The following is a 10,591-nucleotide window of genomic DNA, read 5'->3' as shown; positions in this document are numbered from 1 at the left end:
AAGTGAGACTTTTGAAATGTAAACTTCCTGCCTGTAGGCTTCTTGGACTGACCTTCCTCGCTGCTGGAAGGGAGATTCATTGTCCCTGTCCCTGCCTTTCTAATCCCTCTCTTTCCCCTTGGCTTGCTACTAGAGTCTTCATTAAATTCATTCAGTCATTCTTTAGGAGATTAGGTTAAGTTGCTAAGTTTGGGGTAATATCAAGAGATGCACATGGACAAGGCAATGAAAACTGTTATACAGGGGAGAAATTTAAACTTGTCTGCAAGCTAGTGTTCTCAAAGTTGCTGACTGAGTCGTGAGGGAGGGGAATTTGGCCTAATGGCTGTGGTGAGGGCAGCGTCGGGGAGGGAAGAGACAGATGAATGGGTGAGCACAGGGTCTTGTGTATGGACTGTGGAAAGCCCTTGGCGTGCTCCTCCGACTTGGTGAAACTTTCATAACAACCAGTAGGCACTTTCTGCTTAGCATCATTGTGAAGGGAGTTGAAGACTTAAATGAAGATATTCAAGGTTCAAATTGAAATTTTAAAAATGAGAAAAGGGAAAGAAAATACTCAACATTTCTTCAGCTTCTGTGAAGAAGGTAGAGACTGTCCTAGAGAATTTATAGGAGTGATCGAATGGACCCTCCACAGCTCTCTGAGAGAAGTATAATTTGGTATAATTAATACCATTTCACAAACACGGGGAATTGACAGAGGTTAATACATAGCCACAACCTCATGTCCAAAGTGTGGCAGAGTTCAGATTATAGCCTGCTTCGTTTTGACTTAGAATTTCATTTTGCTACTTCCTGGGTGGCCCTGATAAGCTTTAAATCACACCAAAATCAACAGAGTGCACTGCTGTCTACTGATTATGCTTGCGTCCTCTTCCAGTGTTGTTTTAGAACAGACGAGGACAATGGCAATCAAATGTACATTAGAGGATAAATTTGAGTCAACAGGTATTATTGAGAGCTTGTCACCTGCCGGCCGAATGGCAAGTCATCAGCTCTTTTTTTTTTTTTTTTGTATATTTTTTTTTTTATTAAATCATAACTGTATACATTGATATGATCATGGGGCATCATACACTCGCTTCATAGACCATTTGACACATTTTTATCACAATGGTTAACATAGCTTTTCCAGCGTTATCTCAGTTATTGTGCCAAAACATTTACATTCTACATTTACTAAATTTCGCAAATACCCCTGTAAGATGCACCACAGGTGTGATCCCACCGATCTCCCTCCCTCTACCCACCACCTCCCCCTCCCTTTCCCACTTCCCCCTATTGTTTGGGGCTCTCACATGAAAGCTATAACCAAGTCATCAGCTCTTAAGAAGCCTGACTGATCTGAGCAAACCTGTCTTTATCCCCCGAGATGTGCTGATGACTCCTTGTCCCCACTCCCAATTTAAAGCCTTGATTACTGGCACAGGACACAAAATCCTGTTCAGCAGGCTTTCCCTACACCTGCACCAGCACCTCGCTCTGCTGAGTAAAGTTCTTTGATTTCCATTCTCCAGAACTGCAGCTTCAAATCTCTCTATCAGCTACCTATTCCAAAAAATAAATTGTATGTGTACTTGCAAATTAGAGATGTTTCTTCACTTTTTTTCTGGTTCACAAACTTTTCCCACAATTTTTACAGAAAATCCACTTCTCTGCTGTCTGCTTTCTGCAGCAAACATACTACTCTCCCCCATCTGTAACACAAATGCTTTGTCCAAATAACCCGAAGAGATGACTCTGAATAGCCAGTAATTATTTTTATTTATTTAATACCTATGTGCTCTTATATTTTTAGTAAATAATAATAATCAAAGGTCATACTTCTTGCCCTGATGGTATTTTCATTGCATGGAAATTATCAATTTAATAAAAAAGGAAAAATGAGAATATGGGTTGTAAATGCTCAGGGGAAAAATTAAGCAACAAAGTTAAATATAAACCATTAGTTTTGGGAATTTGCACATATTTTGTACTAATATATAATATACACAAAAATATAAATTTAAAAACTTAGATGAAAATAAATATGAGTGACAGTCCCACTATAATCCCCACTGGTGCTCTTGCATTGCTCTGGGGGCCAGTACAATTTTCTGCAGTCATAGAAATTTTCATCCTATGCTGTCCACCAAATGGTAGCTACTAGTTGCATGTGGCTGTTGAGTCTTTAAAATGTGGCTAGTGAAACTGAGGAACTGAATTTAAGTAGCTGTAAATGGTTAGTGGCTATTGGACAATGCTCGCTGTAGAGAAAGCAGAGTTTTACTAAAGACGCAGGGGTGAAGCAAGTAGAGCATTGCCCTTGACCCTGATCTATGGTATCCATTTTACTTGCAGACCTTAAGGCAGGCGTCCTCAAACTTTTTAAACAGGGGGCCAATTCACTGTCCCTCAGACTGTTGGAGGGCCGGACTATAGTTAAAAAAAAAAAACTATGAACAAATTCCTATGCACACTGCACATATCTTATTTTGAAGTAAAAAACAAAACAGGAACAAATACAATTCACACTGCTTCATGTGGCCCGAGGGCTGCAGTTTGAGGACGCCTGCCTTAATGTATTCAAACCCTAATTCTGTTTGACTTGCATTAATGACATGTTTTCTCCACTCAGTTTCTAAGAAGCTTCCCCCAGAGTTCTAAGACACTTCACTCTTCCTAACACTGTTTGCTGCACTTGTGCTAAGATGTTCTCATCTATGTCTGTGGTGACCCTGGCTGCACCTTTGAAGTTTCATATATTTACTGGCCCTACATGTTGCCATCTTAGCTACCTCATTATAGACTCCCTGAGTTGTACTCAGACCCCTCTGTTATGACAATTGTGTCCTTAGATCATCCAAAATTTTAGAAATTGATTCTTCAACCTGGGATGCTGGTTGTGTTGTGAATTTGTTTTGCTTTTCCAAACATTCCCTGGAGCTTAATTTAAAAAGCAGTCTTATCTTCTAGTCTCATCTTAAACTATTGTCTAAAGCCAATATGTTTTATTAAACAGCCACATAAAAACCCTCCTTAGAGAGTGTTTCTGTGATTAATATTGGATTAAGTAATCTTCTGGATCTTTACTTGTATCTCCAGAGCATAGTGGTGCTAAATTTGAAAAGATTATTTGAGAGTCTCAAGTTGGTGTGAAGATATCAGGTTCAAGAAGGACAGCTGGCCCAGGATGTGTGAGGTTCCTTTACACTGCTGACTCTCCAAAGGAGACCTCTGTAGAAGACATCTGTACTAGAGGAGGTCAGAAGACCACCTGTCAGGAGGTGAGTGGTAAATGAATTCAAATAAGCAGCACTCTGTCCCTCAAAGTTCCTTGCCTGCTTGGACAAAAAGCTTCATACCACAATGTGTTTTATGCACAGTGCACAATTACACACACACACACGCACAGCCCCAGCAGGCCAGCCAGGAACCCCAAACATAGCAAGCAAGATCAAAACTGCTGAATCCAGCCTGGGGCTTCTTTGCCCAAAAAGCAGGTAGAGGCATCAAAACTAAAGCTCAGATTTTTTTTATCCCAGACATTCACGTAAGTCTAGTAATATTGGCATAATATAAAGAGGAAGTCTACACAAAATTATTGAAATAATCTTAAAAAATTGAGCTATAGAGGACAAGAGTCTCACCTACAACTTTTGATTTGAGGTTCTTATCAAAAATCAACAAAAAAATTGTGATATTATAAAGCAGAGTAAAATAATCCCAAGGAAACAAAAGATGTGAATTATTAAACATAAGAGGAGAAACAAATTAATTAACAAACAGCACAAATAATGGAACTGACAAGAAGTTTGGTTCTTTGAATAAACCAATAAAATGGAGAATCATCTAATTTACACAATAATGAGAATGAGGATGTGGTTATAGTTTACAAGAGTATACAGTATATAAAACTTTATAGTAATTATGTTATAATATTTCAATGAAATGGATAATGCTGCAAGTACATATAAATTATTATTGTTGAGTAATAAAAGGGAAGTGAACTTAATATACTCCAAACCATAAATAAATTGAAAAACAAAAGATTATAAATATCAACACAAATTTCATCCATGTTGGTTTTAAAGAAAATTCTTGTAACCTTTGAATAATACATAATTCCCATGATATTTAACAGTTTTGGATTTAAAAGTTTTCGTTTGTTTTTTTTTTTTTTAAGCCATACCTCTTTGAGACTAGGAGCATGGGAAAGGTTATGGACTGCCCCAAGCCCCCTTGCACTGTCTGGACCATCTGTGGCTCCGTGACCACCTGCACCATATCCTCAATGTGAAGATTGAAAGAGAAGCTGTTGTTTAGGGTCCAGGAAGCTCAGATCATAATTTTAGGGGTAATGGAGAATTAAAACAATCTGAAAGTGTAGTTAGACATATGTTACTTGTCAAGATTCTGAATAAAATAAAAGTGAACAGAGCATATTTCAAATGGCCTTGGACAAAGGCAATACTAAATAGACATAAGAAAGAGTAGAACGCCAAAAATGATAGAAATTAGTTTTAAAAATAATGTAGTTACATTAAGATACATCACCAAGTGGAAAATCTGACCTACTGAACTCAAAACAAAGAATTATAATTTTTTATCTATAATCTAATTTATATTAATTTTAAATAGGTTGGAAGCTTATAATTGTCTCAAGAGATATGTCTAAATTGATAAGACATTAACTGTAAAAGGGTAAAAATGTTTTACAGAGCAGAGTTCCCAAGATTACTGTCTATACCTATTACTACCAATGCATAACAAATCACTCAAATTTAGTGGCATGAGCACTAGACGTTTTTGTAGATTCTGTTGTCAGGAATTACAAGGCATGGCAGGTTTAACTCATCAATATTCCGCAATGTCTGAGGCCTTATCTGGAAAGATGTTTTTCTTAGTCCATTTGAGCTGCTATCACAAAATACCACAAACAGGATGGTTTATCAACTACAGAAACGAATTCCTCTTTGTTCTATCATCTGGCTTTCTGAGATCACGCTGCTAACATGGTTGGGTTTTGGTGAGGGGCCACTTCCTGTTTGTAGACTGCTGACTTCTGTATCTTCACATGGGGGGAACAGTGTGCTAACTCTCTATAAAGGCACTGATTCCTTTCATAAAGGCTCTACTTTCGTGACCTAACTGCTTCCCAAAAGTCCTACTGCCTAATACCATCGCCTGCATACCAAAGGTTAAGATTTCAACATAAACATTTAGGAGGGGACATACATTTAATCTTTAAGAATTTGAAAGTCATTCACATACTTGGGATCAGAATCACCTGAAGGCTCCTTCACTTGCACGTGCAGAGCCTGGGCTGGGATGCATGAAAGGCTAGACTTAACTGGGGTTGTCTATTGATGTGCCTGTATATGGTTTGCCCATACAGCTTGGGCCTCTGGCAATAGGATGGTTGGGTTATGAGAAAGAGAATGCCAAGAGCAAATATTTCAAGAAAATAGGCAGAAGCTACATGGTTTTTTATGACTTAGCTCAGAAGTTGCATAGCATCATTTTTATCAAACTCTATTGGTTGAAGCAGCGAAAAGTCTATTGATGGAATGTTTTATAAATTTCTATAATGACATTTGACATTAAATCGAGAGGAAGAGGCATCAAGTTGGAAAGTCCATCAATTCACTTATGACAGAGAGTATCATGTACAATAAGGCTAAAACTGTTGGGAATCTTTATGAGTTAAAAAATCATATCAAAATATATGATGCAAAGCATTTCCCCTTTCTAATTTTTCAAATCAAGTCTTCAAAAAATGCAAAGGATCTAATTTCCATACAAATGAAATTTAACTTGATATATTTAATTAAACATTTGCACATTAGGAAAGATGCACATTTCTTTCTGTGTCAATTGATAATTTCAAAACTAACATATGTTAGGCCACAAAGAAAATGTCAATATAATGTTCAAAGCATAAATTGTATGGGCCATTTTCTCTGCCTTTATGCTTCCTGTAATAAAACCAAAAATTAATAGAAAAAAATAAATGTTGAACATTGAAAAGCAATAACATAGCAATTAAAATGTCTTCTAAATATCATGAGTCAAATAGGAAATCAAAAGTGCAATTACAGGCTCTTTACTAATTAGTGAAAAGACAACAGCACATAGCAAAATATATGTGAGTAGCTAGTTTTAACTCAGAAAAAGAATAAGTATACAATCATTTTACACACTTAATTTCTATCCATAGGTGTTCTGAAAGGTAAGTTCTAATGTTACAATTTCATCTATCTATGTAATCTAACTATTATTTACCTATTTCTCCAACCTTCATTCTTTACATCATTTGTGTGTGTTATAATTGTCATGGTTGGGAACAATCTAAATGCCAATTAATAGACCATTAATTCAATAAATATGGCATCATTTCAATAAATTTGGAACTGTAATACAATACAATTAGATGAAGCCATTATATACACATGGTGAAATGCCTGTAATATAATAGGGTAAAAGAGGGAAACTTCACAGGAGGTATGTAGCAAAGTTTTGCTTATCTCTACGGAATCTAGAGGATGCTGTGGAAGAAATGCCAGTACCTATTCAATCCCTCTTTTCTTCCTGAATTTTTGCAGGTAATCCACCATCCACTGAATAGCCATGTGTTTCACTGAGTTCACCTGCACCGTAATCTCATTTTCTTTCCCAGTGATTTGTTTAGGAGTTGACATGAGTCAGTTCTGATAAATGATGTGAAGGGTCATCTCCTGGAGGATTCTGGAAAGCATTTTCCTTTTCTTATAAGGATGAAAAAACACCTCTTTGTCAATTTAACATTTTTATGTTTGCATGTTATGTTTAGAAACCGGTGTAGCTACCTTGCAACCTCGAGGGAAGCTCAGCCAACATGATTAAGAATTGCTAATAGAAGTGGACAAGTACCTACTTTGAATCACGGAATGAACCAGCCGTGAAGATGTTACCTTCTGCAATTTAGTCTGCAAGATAGTACCTTTTCTTTGCCTTTCAGTCAGTCAAACTGGTGCAACCTTGCTGCTTATTTACAGCTGAGGTCATTTTACTTGATACATAGGATACACATTAAAAATGCTATTAGGTACAAGATTGAGATTGTGTGCATTCTTTATTTTTCTCTTGTTTTTTAGCCCTGCTTGGCTTTTTTTCTTAATTTTTTTTTGCAGTTTTTGGCCAGAGCCGGGTTTGAGCCTGCCACCTCTGGTATACGGAGCCAGTATCCTACTCCTTGAGCCACAGGCACCACCCTCTTAATTTTTTGAAAATGCTTATATTACTAGGCTTGTCAACATTTTTGCTTGCTGGTGATTTTTTGTTTTTTTTCTTTTCACCCTGAAATTACTGAAGCTTTTTCAGTCTTGACCCAGTTTCTCAGGCCATTTATTAGAAGAATAATGAGAGAACGTTTACATTAGGTCAAATATATATATAGGGTTAACTTCAAATATTATGTACATGGGCAGAAGTGTATCTTACTTCAATATAAATAATAAGTGATCCTGTCCTTTGAAATATGGAGGGTATAATAAACCTAGGGAAAATACACTTTTAACTACACATCCCAGCAAAGAAACAGTTGAAGTTCAGCAAATGTACACAATTAAATGAGAAGAAAGAAAAAAGTGTGTGTATTTACATGGAAGAGGCTCATATAACAAGAGTGAAACCTTATTCTTGGAGATATTTCCATAGGTCTTTGTGAAGATGTGGGAAGCAGAAATTAAAACTATTGACCCTTTAAGACATGGAAAGAATAGTGCCCAGTCTCTGATTCACAAGTATCAGAAATATAGATGTTGTTAAAGGACAGTAAGAATTAATAATGACTAGTGACATAAATATCAATGAGGAATTTGAAATTTTGTTATATATTGCTTGAAGCGATTGTTGAAATATTTTTGAAATTTGAAGAAACGGACCAAAAACACATTATACCTGAAGGATACATAAAATGACGTACCCATAGAAGTATAGTAAAATAGAAAAAATAGTGAGTGCAGAATTAAAAATAAAACAAACAAAGCAAGTACCTTGGTCCATGTCTCTACTACTTCATTAAATACCTAGATGATGCCAGGAGAATGAGTTAATGTCTCTGTGCCTCAGTTCTCTGATATGTGAATTTGTTCTCATAGAAAATAGAGGAGGTTTTTGTGGGTAACATGAACAAACAAATCCACAAATAAAGGTGACCTCTGGAGGGGAGGAAGCTGAGATTGGGGTAGCAGGTAGACATTCGGCTCCCAGTCCAGAACTTTCGTACAGTCAGCAACCAAAGAGAGAATTAAATTCTCAGTGATATTGAGAAAGGCAAGAAGATTTTTGTTCAGAACTGTGTCCAGTCCCACACTGTGCAAAAAGGAGGCAAGCACAAGACAGGACCAAATCTCCATGGTCTATTTGGGAAGACAGGTCAAGCTGCTGGCTTCTACTAGACAGACATCAATAAGAACAAAGGCATAATCTGGGGAGAGGATACCCTGACAGAGTTAACAAGAGAATCCCAAGAAGAACATCCCTGGAACAAAAATAATCTACGCTGGCATAAAGAAGAAAGGAGAAAGGGCAGACTTCATAGCTTATCTCTAAAAACTACTAACGAGTAATAGCTGGCCACTGCCTATTTATTACAAAAGAAAAATACCTCACAGCTTTTTTTATGTGTACCATAATTTGATTGGTCTCATATACCAGAATTCAGATCATGAATGAGGGAAAGAATGTTTTTGTTGGATAGTCCTGATTTAACTGAGACTGGCATGTGGTTTAATGTATTGTTATTTTATAACAAATAAAATGAGAGTTTTTTTGGATTTTGATAGTGATTCCAATTCACTAAATGCTATCATTGTTTTCCCTTTCTAAAGATATAATTAGATTTAATTAGTGCTGTTCAATTTTTCACAAAGGTATTAAATTGCCATCCCAAAACCTATTGATGATTGGTTTCATATTAAGATTTATGTACCTGGTTATGTGAATATATTTAAATACTGGGGAAATCTCTTTACTGTTTCAGAACCAAACAAGACTCATTGGTGTTTTAATCGGCATTCATTAGCCTGTTAAAGGCGAGGGCTGGAGCTGAGGGAGCAGTGTTTACTTCGTATTTTTGGTCTTCTCTATGCCAATCTAATTTCTCTGGGTCTACTAAAAATGCTACCTTTTATTTATTGAAAGGCATTTTAGTGTGGTTCATGTGTAATGTCAAGTAAAGAATATTTAACACTTATTTTATAGACAAAAAAAGAGAAAGGAGAGAGTTTTCTTCAAAATAAATGAAGTTAGAATTACAGAATATTCCTTGGCAAAAATAAAATAAGGGAAATGTTATTTAAATATTCATCATTTCAACAACTTTAAATCCAATGTTCCTCTGCACTTCATTGTTACAATCTTTAAAGAAGAGGCAATCAGCAAAATCAGAAGGATCTCATGAAATTCACATTCTCACAGGGGCAAATGGGTTTAAGTAAGTAAATGACAAAAATTGAAAACAAAGATAACTTCAGAGTGTAAAAGTGATATGTAGAAATAAAGAAAGTAATCACCACAGGTTATTTTACCTATGGCCATAAAGGGTAAACTTAAGGACAATGGGGCTAAAATATCAAATATGATGATATGGATAATTGGAAGCAATCTATGGGCCCTGGAGTATGAACGAATGGGCTCAGAGAAAAGGTTAGACAGAGCAAGGGGACAAGAAGTATGACCCTGTGACAGTGTTAGGAAAATGTAAAAAGAAGACTAGATCTGATTTTAATAGCAATAAGAAGAATGTGAAAGTTTGCAGAGGGGAAATAATATGAATGAAACTGTATTCTCACAAGGTGGTATACGCTGTCTGCTCTATGGAAAACGTAGGGAGCAAAGGCCCGTGTCCCTCTAAAGGTTCACTAAAAGATCATCCATGTGAGGCAAGGTTAATGAATAGGAGAAAAGACATACAAATTTATTTAATGTGTATTAAAGGGAGTCTTCAGAATGAAAATTCAAAGATACGGGGGAATGATCCATTTTTATGCTTAGGTTCAACACAGTTTGGACAGCCATGTAAAATTATAATGGAATTGAGAGGGAATGTTCTAGTGCCCATAGGCTAAGTGAGGAAACCCAGCCAGGCCTGTCTGTCTAGATCTTCTTGGCTTATCTCAGCCAAGATATGGGATGTGGGGTGTGGGGTGTGGGGCAGGGTCCTCACCGGAATGAAGTACTTACGGCTGATAGTCAAACAAGGTGGGTTAGGTAATTTCTTAATGCCAGTTTTAATACAGAATAATTTTAGATTTTCTCGCTGGCTTTTGGATAAAAATGTCCTGGCTTTTATGAACTGCCTTTGGAATCCAGTTTCTTTTCATGAGTTTCTTTTAATTTAATTTATATATTTTATTTTAATTTAATATGAGGGCATATATGATTAGGCTATTTTTTCTGCTTTTTAGGGAGAGTTCGAGCTATAGTTATGTCCCTCACCCAGGAGGGGTGCCATATGCCCTTACATTATGCCTGTTAGGTGAAAGCACACCAAGCCCCCTCCCTCCTTCCCTCTCCCGCTTTCCTCCTTTCCCCTCCCCTCCCACTTGAGTTTAAATGTGTCTTTCTC

The 10,591-nt window shown here is 36.6% G+C and overlaps 1 pseudogene; it reads left to right on the top strand.

Annotated features, from left to right (window-relative positions):
- Positions 1-321: 321 nt before the first annotated feature.
- Positions 322-8,574, top strand: LOC128581050 (cytochrome c, somatic-like; annotated as a pseudogene).
- Positions 8,575-10,591: the final 2,017 nt, after the last annotated feature.

Source organism: Nycticebus coucang, chromosome 3 (genome assembly GCF_027406575.1).
Source record: "Nycticebus coucang isolate mNycCou1 chromosome 3, mNycCou1.pri, whole genome shotgun sequence".
Lineage (NCBI taxonomy): Eukaryota > Metazoa > Chordata > Mammalia > Primates > Lorisidae > Nycticebus > Nycticebus coucang.
Note: the sequence above shows the minus strand (reverse complement) of the source record. Positions and strands in the feature narration are given on the sequence as shown.